The sequence below is a fragment of the Capra hircus genome, chromosome 2 (assembly GCF_001704415.2).
Source record: "Capra hircus breed San Clemente chromosome 2, ASM170441v1, whole genome shotgun sequence".
Taxonomy (NCBI): domain Eukaryota; kingdom Metazoa; phylum Chordata; class Mammalia; order Artiodactyla; family Bovidae; genus Capra; species Capra hircus.
The window spans coordinates 38,447,257-38,459,545 of record NC_030809.1 but is presented as its reverse complement, the minus strand read 5'-3'; the positions used below and the strand labels follow the sequence as shown (position 1 = coordinate 38,459,545).

The 12,289-nt window shown below is 37.2% G+C and overlaps 1 protein-coding gene across 22 annotated transcripts in view; it reads left to right on the top strand.

The window, feature by feature from the left end:
* Positions 1-12,289, top strand: part of MAP2 (microtubule associated protein 2) — a 298,493-nt gene that overhangs the window by 143,620 nt on the left and 142,584 nt on the right. For 18 of the 22 annotated variants that reach the window (XM_018060031.1, XM_018060047.1, XM_018060069.1 and 15 more), the window contains one exon: positions 6,424-6,491. The gene's annotated coding sequence lies outside the window, so the exon portion shown is untranslated. Of the gene's footprint in view, positions 1-5,783; positions 6,142-6,191; positions 6,357-6,423; positions 6,492-12,289 lie in introns of those variants that run through there. The other 4 variants (XM_013971431.2, XM_013971417.2, XM_005676452.3 and 1 more) reach the window with 3 other exon arrangements.

Below are 12,289 nucleotides of genomic sequence, written 5' to 3'. Positions count from 1 at the left end.
TCCTTCCCCAAGGGATCTTCCCGACCCAGGGAATGAAGCCCCATCTCTTGCGTCTCTTGCGTTGGCAAGCAGATTCTTCTCCACTGAGCCACCTCGGAAGTCCCTGTAAAAGAGGACAGAATTTTAAATGGACCGGAAAAGACGCGTAAGATCGGGATTGGAGAAAAAGAAGTAAACTAGTAATTATGGTGAGAATCAACGAGCAAGGGATTTGTGTGAAAGGAAGTTTTGGAAGCATCTTAACTGTGCATTCTTTTGTCATAATGGTGCAGTTTGGTGTGTGTTGCCACAGACATGTCATACTTTGACTTGTTGATATACTTCTAAGATAGAGATTTTGCTACACAGCTTTTCACTTCATTGTTTTTCACTTCACAGTTGCCTGTTAATTTATTAAAACCCTGTATGAAATATCTTCTCCCTTCTAAGTCATATATCCCCTTATAACTCAGTTATCTAACAAACATAATCATCACATGCAGCCATGGTTGCATGTCACATGTTTAAAATACATGCTCACCCCAAAACCCTTTTCCATAATGTTCACTAATAGGTCCTAAAATTTGTCGTAAACAAAGAATTTCTAAACCAGTGGCACCATAATATTCCACTATTACCATGAAAAATAATTGCTAGTTCAGTTCATTAAGTCATAGTCTCATTACCCTTGAAAAACTATGTTGGCAATGGCAAGCTCTCCAGATGTTGAAAGCTATAATGATAGAACAGCCGAAACTCTGATACACTGCTGGTGGGCGTGTAAATTGATTTGAACACTTGTGAAGACAGTTTGGCAATATCTAGTAAAGTTGAATGTATGTCTACTTTATGACCCACTAATTCCGTTTCTAGTTGTATACCCAAGAGAACGAAATATATTTAGAATAACAAATTTAAGAGTACTAGTATAATTATTATTTCTCTTACTAATTTTTAAAGTGCACATTATACTAATTATAGCCAATTTTCAGAAAGCCATTTCAAAGCATTTTGGCCACAAGACAGTACTAATTTATTAATTTTTCTAATTTAAATAATCTAATGATTAAAATTTAGCATATTTAAGACCAATGGAAGTATGGTTTATCAAACAAGTTCTTTCTCAGCTGATATTTAAGAGCTGATAGTCCCATGCTAGGAACTTTGCAGAATCTAAAGAAAATAGGAGACAAATCCCTTTTTTAAATAAATGTGTATCCTTTCATGGAAATTACCAAAAAAAAATTGATTCCATGGGAAAAAAATGATTTTTAGTACAAATAGAAGACTATATTCATAAGGAAGACTGAATATATAGAACAAGGAAGTCAGTATAGAATCCAAAAACTTCTCTTGTCCTTAAATACTCCAACTTAACAAATAATATTGTGATTCTCACACTTACTGTTTAAAAGATATTTTTTGAGTGCTAGATATTCCAGGCACTGTCTTAGTGTTGCTTTAGAGATCAGTGGCCCAAACATGTTTAGATGACTTCCCTCATCACCTAGAGAGTGAGGCAGGTAAAAATGAAAGTGAAATAAGTTAGTCAGTCAGTCCTGTCCGACTCTTCAGCCCCATGGATTGTAGCACCCCAGGCTCTTCTGTCCATGGAATTCTCCAGGCTAGAATACAGGAGTGGGTAGCCATTCCCTTCTCCAGGAGATCTTCCCAACCCAGGGATTGAACCTGTGTCTCTTATATTACAGATGGATTCTTTACTGTTTGAGCCACCAGGGAAGTCCCAGGTAATACATAGTAAACATAAAAAATACAACTTTATGGTATAATAGAAAGTGGTAAGTGCTATGGAAAAAGGGAAAAGTGGAGCAGAGGATGAAGGGCTGTGAAAGGGACAGGACTGCAGTTTTCATTATGGTAGTTAGAAAAGTCCTAGTTTGGAAAATGATATGTGACCAAGAACTTCAAAGAAGTAAGAAGGAAATACCTCCATTATCCATTCCCAATGGGCTTAAAGGGTGATAGAGGAATACACAGACCCATATCTGTAAGGAACAAAACCAAGAGTCTTCCAGAAGAACCACAGGGGTAAGCTAAACCGAACTTGGGATTGGGGGATTCATAAAGATGAGGACTGAGATAAAGCAGATAACCCAGGGGCAAAGATAGCATGTCTCATCAAAGTGAGAAAAAGAATTGTGTACTTAGATTTCCGTTTACTTCTGTGTTCCCCTCAATATAATTGAAGTTCTTGAGTAGGAAATGTTCTCTTTTTTCCCCATACCTAAATCCTATGAATGTGTGCCATTAAAATTGGTTAAATGAACCGGCAAATGGTGCTACATGACAGTTGAGCCTCATAAGCATAAATATAAAACATCATGCAAGTCTCTCAATTACCTGGTGTCTTAGCGTTATCAGAGTAGAACATACTTAACGGCAAGAATTATGTTTTACAACTTAGCATGAAAGAAATACGCTTGATTCCAGGAACCCGGCTATCAGAATATTACTGCGTTAACACTGGGTTTTTCAGAAACTTGCTTACAAGAATATTGGCTGCTTCTGGAAGCCTCGTCCATAAGAAATTTAGGGTAATTCTGGAATCTTGATCTCCATGCACCTTGGCCTACAGGAATCCTGCATGAGTCTGAAACGTTGTTCTCTGATAGGATTCTCATGTAATTCTGAATGCTTGATCAAAAGAATCTCATGTGGTTTGGGAAGGTTGGTTTATTGGATTTTGTGATTCTGAATTTTGGCTTGTTAGAATTTTATGCGAATCTAGAATTTTGGGTTGAAGAAATCTCGTCTAATTCTATGACCTTGGCCAATGAGAATCTTACGTGATACAGAATCCTGGCATATATAATAGCACAGCATTTCAGAACTTTGGCCAGTAAGAACTCGGTCTGAGCATGTAAGGGCTTTCCAGTTGGCTCTAGTGATAAAGAAGCTGCCTGCCAATGCAGGTTAGAGGTAACAGACACAGGTTCAGTCCCTGGGTTGGGAACATCCCCTGGGGTAGGGCATGGCAACCCACTCCAGTATTCTTGCCTGAAGAATCTTATGGACAAAGGAGCCTAGCAGGCTGCAGTCCATGGGATTGCACAGAGTCAGACAGGACTAAAGCGATTTAGCATGCACACATATATGAGCGTATAACTGGTGTGTAGCAACATGATGTGGTTTCAGAACTAGTTAGTTCAGAACTAACTTTAGTAGTTATGAAGTGTGATTGTGAAACCTTAAAAAAAAATAATTCTGTGTTACATATAGTGCTTATTCTACAAAAGACAAATTAAAGTAATACTTCCATTAACATGGTAAAAGTGAAAAGGAAAAGAATATCTCTACTCATTCTCATTGACTGAACCAAGTATCTACAAATATTAAATGATTCCCAAGGAGTATTAAATATTTTTGGAAGCTGAGCTGATTTTTAAACTGACCAAGACCATTATGTGTGCTTTATGAGAGCTTGACAAAATATGATTCATGTTTCAAGAAATGACAGTCTGGTGCATCGAAGTGAACAATAGAGGACAGCCTATTAAAACAAAATATTCGCTTTGAAAAAATAACCTTAATGTCAAAAATCACTGAGGGAAAAATTGGCATGTCATAGAAAGATTATATTTAAAGGGACATTTTTTAAAAGAAAAAAATCCTAACCACTATGGAGGATTCACTGAAACCTGAAATCTCTTGGAATTATTACCTAAGGTAACCATATTTTTATACTGTGATTAATTTCTTGTATAGCTGACATGCTGAGGGCAGAGGGTAGTAGTGGTAGCAGCAGCTATACTTTAAACGTCAAAAAAAGCAACGTGACTCTACTTATCAAAGAGTTGAACACGATTTAGTGACTGAACAATAACGAATCAATGAGTTAACCTAACAGCAATGACTCATAAGAACTGAACATTGAAGGAATGTTTTAGAAAGGAAATAAAAGCAAGGTCAAAATCCTACTCAACATTTTTTTACCGAATATCTCAGAAAGATTTTAACAAATATTGCGCCCCCCAGTGGTTGTTTTGAGTATTTTTTCTTTCTTTTTAAAACATTTCACATGAGCTCTCGATTTTGCAGCTTCATTATTGGTAACCCCAGGAAGGTTCACATTGCCTATAACTAGGAGGAACCTTGGGAGGCTGATTCAATTCGATTGCCCAATTTCATGCTTGCAGAAAGAATGATGCCAGGGATGAGAGAGTGCTTAGTATATGATGATGAAGTTCAGGCTCAACAAGATAGGTTCACAACAGGGCAGTCATCCATTATTCATCTGATTGCCAGACTGGAAGTAAAAGAAAAGCAGTGACATAATTACTCCAGATTCCCTAGACCTGGAGTACCAGTACAGCATAGCTATTAAGCAAAGCTGGTCTTTGGAATGATTGCAATGCATTGTTTTAAAGAGGAGAATCGCTGCTTTAGCAAATAAAAGAAGACTTAAGGATCATCCACAGACAAAAGGATGTTTCTGGAATCTGTTTTGCTTGCAGACAGAATGGAAGAGAGCACAGAAAGGAAGTTACTTGGTGAGAGAAGAAAACTAGGAGACTAGGATGGTGTTTCTGCTGGATCTCCAGCCAGCTTTGTGACCTTGGTCAGATTCCTTGGGCCTCAGCTTTCTCACCTGTGAAACAAAGGGTGTGGACTAGGCTGAGTGGTCCATGAATCCGGGATAGTGTCAGAGGCAAGAAATACCAGGATCCATCTCATACAAAAGAACCAAACTTATGAAAGCAAAATTAGCTAGTGATCCAAAAATGGAGAAGAACGGTGGCTGATATAGAATGCATATTCATCCTAACGCATTCAAAATCTAATATGAAAAACTGATAGAGACAGTTCTTTCCAGAAAGAAAAAAAATGAAACATATCTTTCTATCTCTGCATTTCCTCCACAGTAGCTTCTCCTTCTATCTCCTCTATCATCACCTTATTTTTTTCCCTACTTTCTGTTTCCGGTAACCATGGTGATGCTCCCTCCCAGCAACCTTCTTTGCAGCCGGCCTTTTTGGTGCACATGGAATTTTGCTCCATTCACTGATGCAGAGAGCTAGCAATGCTATAAAAATCTATTTATTAACATTTCCCCCCATCCCTTTTGTCCATGAAATAAATGCTGGGAATGATTTCATACTTAACCTCGCTACATAAGGGGCACTGTAAAACAGGGATATTCAACTGTTCATTTCAGTTGCTAACATAAAGGGGATACTGATTATGCCAGAGATTCAATTCCCTGTCTTGGTCCTGGGGGACTGTAAAGTCTCACTACTCAAGCTGGTTGCTACCTCTCTTTGCCTTTGTATGTGAAAGGAATAAAATAGATTGCCTCCAGAAATCACACATCAACCCTGGTTTCCTAATCCTCTTTGTTTTTGCTGCATTCTCCTTTGTAAGGAAACCATTGTCAAGGGCGTAATTATCACAGTTACAAGCGGATCAAATTTTCCATAAGAAAATATACATGATTGTGTGCATTTCTGTAATGAACCTATTTATTTGGACTATAAATAAGCAGTATGTGATACTCAGTTTTAAAACTATCGTAATTATCTGCCAATGACAAAACATCAAAGAATCTTTCTGATGTCATAAATGCAGATGATAAAAATTCTCATAAACTATCATTTAGTTATATCCAGTTTGTGGAGCCCAACTTATTTGTAATTCTCTATACCAGCAATTGATTTCTCTGTTTAAGCACTGTGTGTGTGTGTGTGTCTGGCATTAACACAAAGGAGAACAGATGATGACATTCATAGGCTTATAGACTCGACTCCTGGGGACACACTTGGATGGATGCAATTAAGATGCCTGTCAGGCATTTGATACCAGAAGCCCCTGTGCAAACCGCTAAATCATACGCCAGGACTGCATCTTATTGTCAGTGAATGATGGCGGCACCGGGTGGCTTGTCATCATTCTCGAAAATTCTGAGGCTAGTGAGCTCTCTCTCCCTCTCCCACTCGCCTTATTTTCCTTTTCGCCACTGCGGGGACTTTTTCTAATTTGCAGCTTCCCTTTCCCGACACACACAGACAGGAGCTGGTGGCTTGCAGACTGCGTCTGTCTGGAGCTAGAGAGCCTGAGCCAGACCGCGGAGATCATGTTCCGGGACAAGGATTCTGCTGCAGTTCTCAAAGGCTAGACTGGGGTGGTATCGCTGCATAGGCGCTGGTAATGGTTTGGGGTGTTTTTTTTTACATTTTATTGTGCTCTCTTTTTAATTCTTTTTCTTTTTTTCAAAGGATCTGCTTTTTGTGATCTCAAAGTGAAATGTTTTTAAATTCCTTACTGAGCTTCCTAAAAAAATCAAGTACTGCGTTTTTTTGTGCTACAGATCTCAAGACGTAGATTTCTTATCTGGATATAAAGAATGCTTTTGCTTACTGGTGAGTTACAGGTTTTATATTTAGTTAATAAATCTATACATGAATTTTTTTTCTTTTGTTTCGGTAGATCCTTCAGATTGTTGTCTCTAATCGAGGAAACATTGATTGGAAACTACTCATTCAGAAAATTAAAAGGTACCACATGTTTTGTTCGGGTGTTTAAATGAGGGAAAATCAGGGAGGATTTAGAATGTTTTATTTAACCTCTCTATGCTTGATATTTTATCCTTAAGCCTACGCTGATCATTGTCTATAGCATGTATGATTTGCCTTGCAGAGAATGCCATTATCCAAGGCTGTTTTGATTCTAAGATGTCTAAAGAATTGTGTTTTTTGTCTGTGTTGCAAGTTGTTAGCAAATATCAATATTTCTGGCTTTTTTGGGGATTTCTATCATTGTAACAACTTTAAAAATGTCCAAAATTCTCTCCGAATAAAAAATTAAATAACTTGAATTTAAGAGAAATATGCCAAGTAATGATTTTATCTGAAGGAATCTTGGTATTAAGTGATATTTTTTAAATGGCTAAATGAAATGGCTTGCCCTTCCCAGGTGGAATGAGCGCTAGAGACTCCCAGGAATGACTCAGTATTGTTGGGTTTTGCGAATAAAATATTTTAACTTCTTCACTGATGATTTAGTCTTTAGTACTGCATTATTTTAAAGGCTGAGGTTGTTCGTTATTGAAAGAACTGATTTTATATGTTTTATTTAGCATTGACAGCATAAGAAAGTAATCCTTCATCTTGTCATTAAAGCAGTTGAATCATTGATCCTGGGCCTTATGCCTTCCACTAAAAATATGAATTTTCAAATTCAGCATCAGGATATATATTGATTGGAGATACCAATTATGGGTATTACCTTTTCCTTAATTCTTTAAGATGAGCTTTGACTTGAACGTATATTCATGTTGATAAAACCAGTGTTTGTAATTTGCCTTTTAAAAAATGGAAGACATTTTCTGTCTTGCTGAGAAGATCAATACATCTTTTAAATCTTTCCTTGGTATTCACATAGGATTTCTCCATAAGACTTACCAGTCCAAAATATTTTTTAAAGGAGGGTTCTTTTTTTTAATGTACTTAAAAATGGCTAATGTTTAACTACTGATGTTGAAATACCAGAAGTATGCAAGTGTACACCTGTGACTGTGAATATTTGTGGCAGTTGAAGGAGATAAATGTCCTTGTTTAATTTTCTCTGCAGTGTGTAATTATGAGAACTTTATTAATTCCACAATCACTTATTGAGAGCCTTGCTGCTGTGGGTAGCTATTGTGGGAGAGAGGGAAGGGCAGATGCCACTGTCAGCCCCTTCCAGAGTGTAGGCACCATCACAATATTTTTGCACAGAAGAATGAATTCATTAAAATAAATCAGTGTGTTCTACAAAAAGGAAATTGCATTATTTCAGATAGTGAACAAAATCTAATAGACTTGTCTCAGAAATATATGAAATAGATTGCATTTTTTCCTCAGAAATTTCTCAGTGGAATCATGTATGAAATACCCAAACAGGACTGACTATTCCTCCTGGATATTGTAAAACCCTTAGGACCATTCTCTCTTTGTTGGTTTCAGTCAGAGTGAGTGAAAACATCTCATATTTGGTGAAAAAAGAATCTATCTGGTATTTGCCCATCTAACTAAATATCTATAGTTTATATTTCAAGTGAGAATCTGTTTCCTGATCTTCAGACTCTTTTAGTTACTCACTATATTAATTTTGAACTTTGGGGTATTTACGTGAATTAAAAAAGGTTGAAGCTACTATTTAGCCACTAAAAAAATGTATTCATTATATTGTCAATATGCATTAATCAGCTCTGTTTCGATTTTTATCTGTGTATGGGAGAGGTGATGTGTTACCTCACAAATCCTCATAGATTCTTATATCTTCTAGAACCATTTTAAAATTCATCTTGGGGTATGTTGATAGATTTTGGGTAGTAAATCAAAGTTTATTCAAATAGTCTGTTACATTGTCAAATCAAAATAGAATTTGGCTACTGGACACTAAGAGAGTCAGGGACCTGTATCACGGTTTTTCTAATCAATATCGTCTTGACGTGAGTTAATTCCTTTGCTGATTTGTTTTTCACTCGTACCTTCAGCATGTAGAATAGTCCCTGAACCACAGCAGAAATTCAATAAATATTTATTTAATTATGCGATGGATAAATGACTCGTCAATATTTTCTCCCGTTACTTTTTTGTTCTCATTTTTCATGAGATAACAGACTGTAAAACCGACATTTTGTACTTTTTTTTCAGTTACCCCTAAAATTAATAAAAATCCATTAAACAATTAATGCCAGGTAGAAAAGCAGGCAAACCATGTGTAAAAAATTTCTTCAGGCTATATGCAAAAGTATCTTTTTTTTCTGGGTTAAGGTTAAGATGGAAAGAATTTTTGAAATGTCCCCTTTCACTTTCACCAGCTAGGGTGCTAAACTGCAGCATGAGTCTTGCTTTCTGGATGCTTCCTAAATACTATTCCCAGGCTTGGCATTATTTACTGCTCTTCATGTCTTCAGCCAAAATTTTGCTGCCGCAGACGGAGGTTGAGGGGGGATGCTCACTCTCTCTCTCAGTGTAATGCTAAGAATGATGTCATAGTCTTCTTAAATGCTTGCTTGCTTATTAAGGACTACTAAGTATGACATCACTTTATATATATATGCTTATATACGTGTATATAATCTGTAAGGAAAGTTCTAGAAACATAATAGCTTTAGGGAATGCTATATTTTCTTGTCACTTACTTTTATTAGTAAAACTATAATTTTTGTTATTAACTACGTGTTAGATAATATCGTAAGCCCTTAAGGTATGTTATTACATTTTAACTCTCCCTACAACTCTGGGAGTTGGATATGGTCTCCATGTTATGAATGAACCGAGATTCCAATTGGGTAATCCACACGAGTCTGGCCCAAAGTCCTTCATATTAACCACAGAATGCTTCATTTCTTTCTGGTAGATTTTTTTGGCTCATAATCATTATTTTAATATTTTAGTATGCACACAAAATATATGTTACTGAAATAAGGTTAAAAGAGTATCCTTGTAGATTCTTGTTTTTATATATTAGGTAGGAGTGAATGCATCTTCAAGTACTCCACTGTAATGTTCAAACTCTGGTATATTTTCTATTTTTAATATAAACTCTGGTATATTTTCTATTTTATACTTAACCTGAGGATTTTTATTCTTGGAGGATGTCAGATAAATTAGAGAATTTTGAAATAAGTGCATAAAGCATCTCCTATGTCATTACAGTGAAGTCATATTACTGAATTGCATCATCTATATAAGAAAATCAGCCAGAAAAATTCAAGTACTAACTAGGATAAGTGATTCCATATCTTGCAAAGGCTCTTTTTAATTGAAATAATAGTAGAAGTTTCAAATGGCCAAAACCACAGATCTGCATTAGGGTGCTGTCCTCGGAATGTATGTAACAGAACACCTTTTGGGCTCAGTCGGGCGCAGCAGATTAAAACCAGAAAGTAGCATCCAGGCTCATTAGTACCATCGGAGACACATGAATGATTTCTTAAGGGACTTTATTGCAGGGCAGGATTGCTAACAATTGAGCAGAGACACAACAGTGGAGGATGACTTTTGAGGTGGGGCTTAGGGATGAACAGATGGATTCAAGGGAGAGATAACGCCTAGAGGAGCTCCAGAAAGAACAAACAAACTTAGCAAAGGGACTGCAGAAAGTGAACATGCAAGGAAAGCACAGATTGATCTCATTCATCTTCTAGAATGCAGGGCAGAAGAAGGGGGATCTTGGAAGATAAGGACGGAAATGTACATGAGTACTGTTAGGTTGTACCATACGAAATGCCTAGTATTTTACTCTCTTTGGCTACAAAATAAAAATTTCATTCAGCTCAATCAAATACATTGAAAAATGACTGTAAGTGCCAAGTCTAGGAAATGTTTTCAGTATTCACTGAAAAGCTATGGACTATGTTTTGAATAAGAGACCACAGTGACCTGCACTATATTTTCAGAGGACTTACTTTATAGCTCTGTATATGACAGGGTTGTGTGTGAGAACATACTGAAGAAAGCATCACTTTGGAAGCTGTCATGGGATAATCCAGGAAAAAATAAAGGCTCCAAGAGAGTGTTGACAGTGGGCATTAAAAAAAGAGGTCATGAAAATGAAAGATGTTTCTGGGCTCAGATTCATACACTGAGAATAGCAAAGCCTGGATTGGTAGGAGGAGTGAAAAGCAAAAGGATTCATGGTAACTCTACCATTTGAATTCGGCAATCGGAAAAATGAAGGGGAGAAAGGTAGGTAAGAGCTGTTTGTGGAAAGACCTTTCCTTTTATTTTTATTGCATCCTAGTCTGTAACAGACAGTCTAGTACATAGTAGACAGCCAGTACATGCTGACTGAATGATGAGAGAGTGAATATGGAGAGCCCAGTTTAGGCCATGAAGGTGGAGGTGGGTGGACTGGTCCAGTAAATTGCAGGACATGTAGATCCAAAGCTGAGAAGATAAATCAGGGAAGTAGGATGTGAATGATGTTGTCAGGAAAGATAAGAAGAGGGCCAGAGAGGAAACTCTTGATAGCATTCACATTTAGGATACAGAATGAGGGATGGAATGACAAAATTAAAGGAAGTTTGTTTTTAAGCAAAGAAAAATACAGTTTTAAGTAATAAAAAACAAGGCTAAAGTGCAAATTCTTCAGAGAAACTGAAGAATGAAAATAAAAGACTGCTGAACTTACTATTTCAAGTTATGTTTTCTATTATAAACAGCAGTAAATCTGTATTTTCTAAAATTTAGAAGAGTATAAGGAAGGAAATAGTAGCCATCCATAACTACACAAGCCAGAGATTATGGTTGACACTTTCCTAACCTTTTAGCTTATTTCTTTTCATCTGCTGTATTTACATTTACATAATGACGTGAGTCTGAGTGAACTCCGAGAGTTGGTGATGGACAGGGAGGCCTGGCGTGCTGCGATTCATGGGGCCGCAAGAGTGACTGAGCGACTGAACTGAACTGAACTGAATGAGGATTAGAACAATACAGTTTGAAACCTGCATGTTTTCTCAGTCATCTCACCACATTTTTCCACCTGCATAATATTCTATCCCATAGACATTGAACACATTTATTCCCCATTGTTCTTAATTTTTCACTGTCATCGCAATTCTGCAGTAGGATACTTTGTATATCCCTCTTACAGGATATTTCAAGTGATTTCCAATGGATATTTCCTAACAGCAGAATCACTGTATTCTAAATTGTCAAATTCCTGGTCAGATATAATTTGCCGGTTTCAAAATTAGCCCCAGCTTTACTCCAAGAAAAGGAATCTAAAATTACATTAGCACCTGCCATGTGCCAGCCTCTGTGACAGGAACTTTAATTATCACAGTGACTCCAGTGTGGATTCTTAGATATCCACTTAGAAAATGAAGGGCCAGGGACTAAGGACAACCACCCAGGTTTAGCACCAATTTTGAATTGGGTCTGACTCAGACCAATCAAACTATGGGGACAGAAGCAAGATCTGGAGAAGAGGATAAGTAAATAAGGATATGAAAGTAATAGAAAACATGCTTAAGAAGACCAGGGTTCAAAGGAAAGAGAATAGAGTATATAAGGCACAGAGGCTGGTGACTTCCCCCTCCTCTTGCTAACAGGGGAAGTCCTAAACTGAAAGGAGGGGGCAGATAGAGATAGCGGGGTGAGGCGGGGGGAGGGTGCTCTGTTTGGAAGCAGGAGAAGGACACATTTAAGGAGCAGGGTCTTAGTGGAAGGGAGATAGAGAGTGTAGACAAGGATATGGCCTTGGTAGGCAAAATTCATCTTCCCTACAGATGAAAATGGAGCAGAAGAAAGTGAGAGTTTCTAGTGGTAAAGGGAAGATATGGGGACCTTACATATCA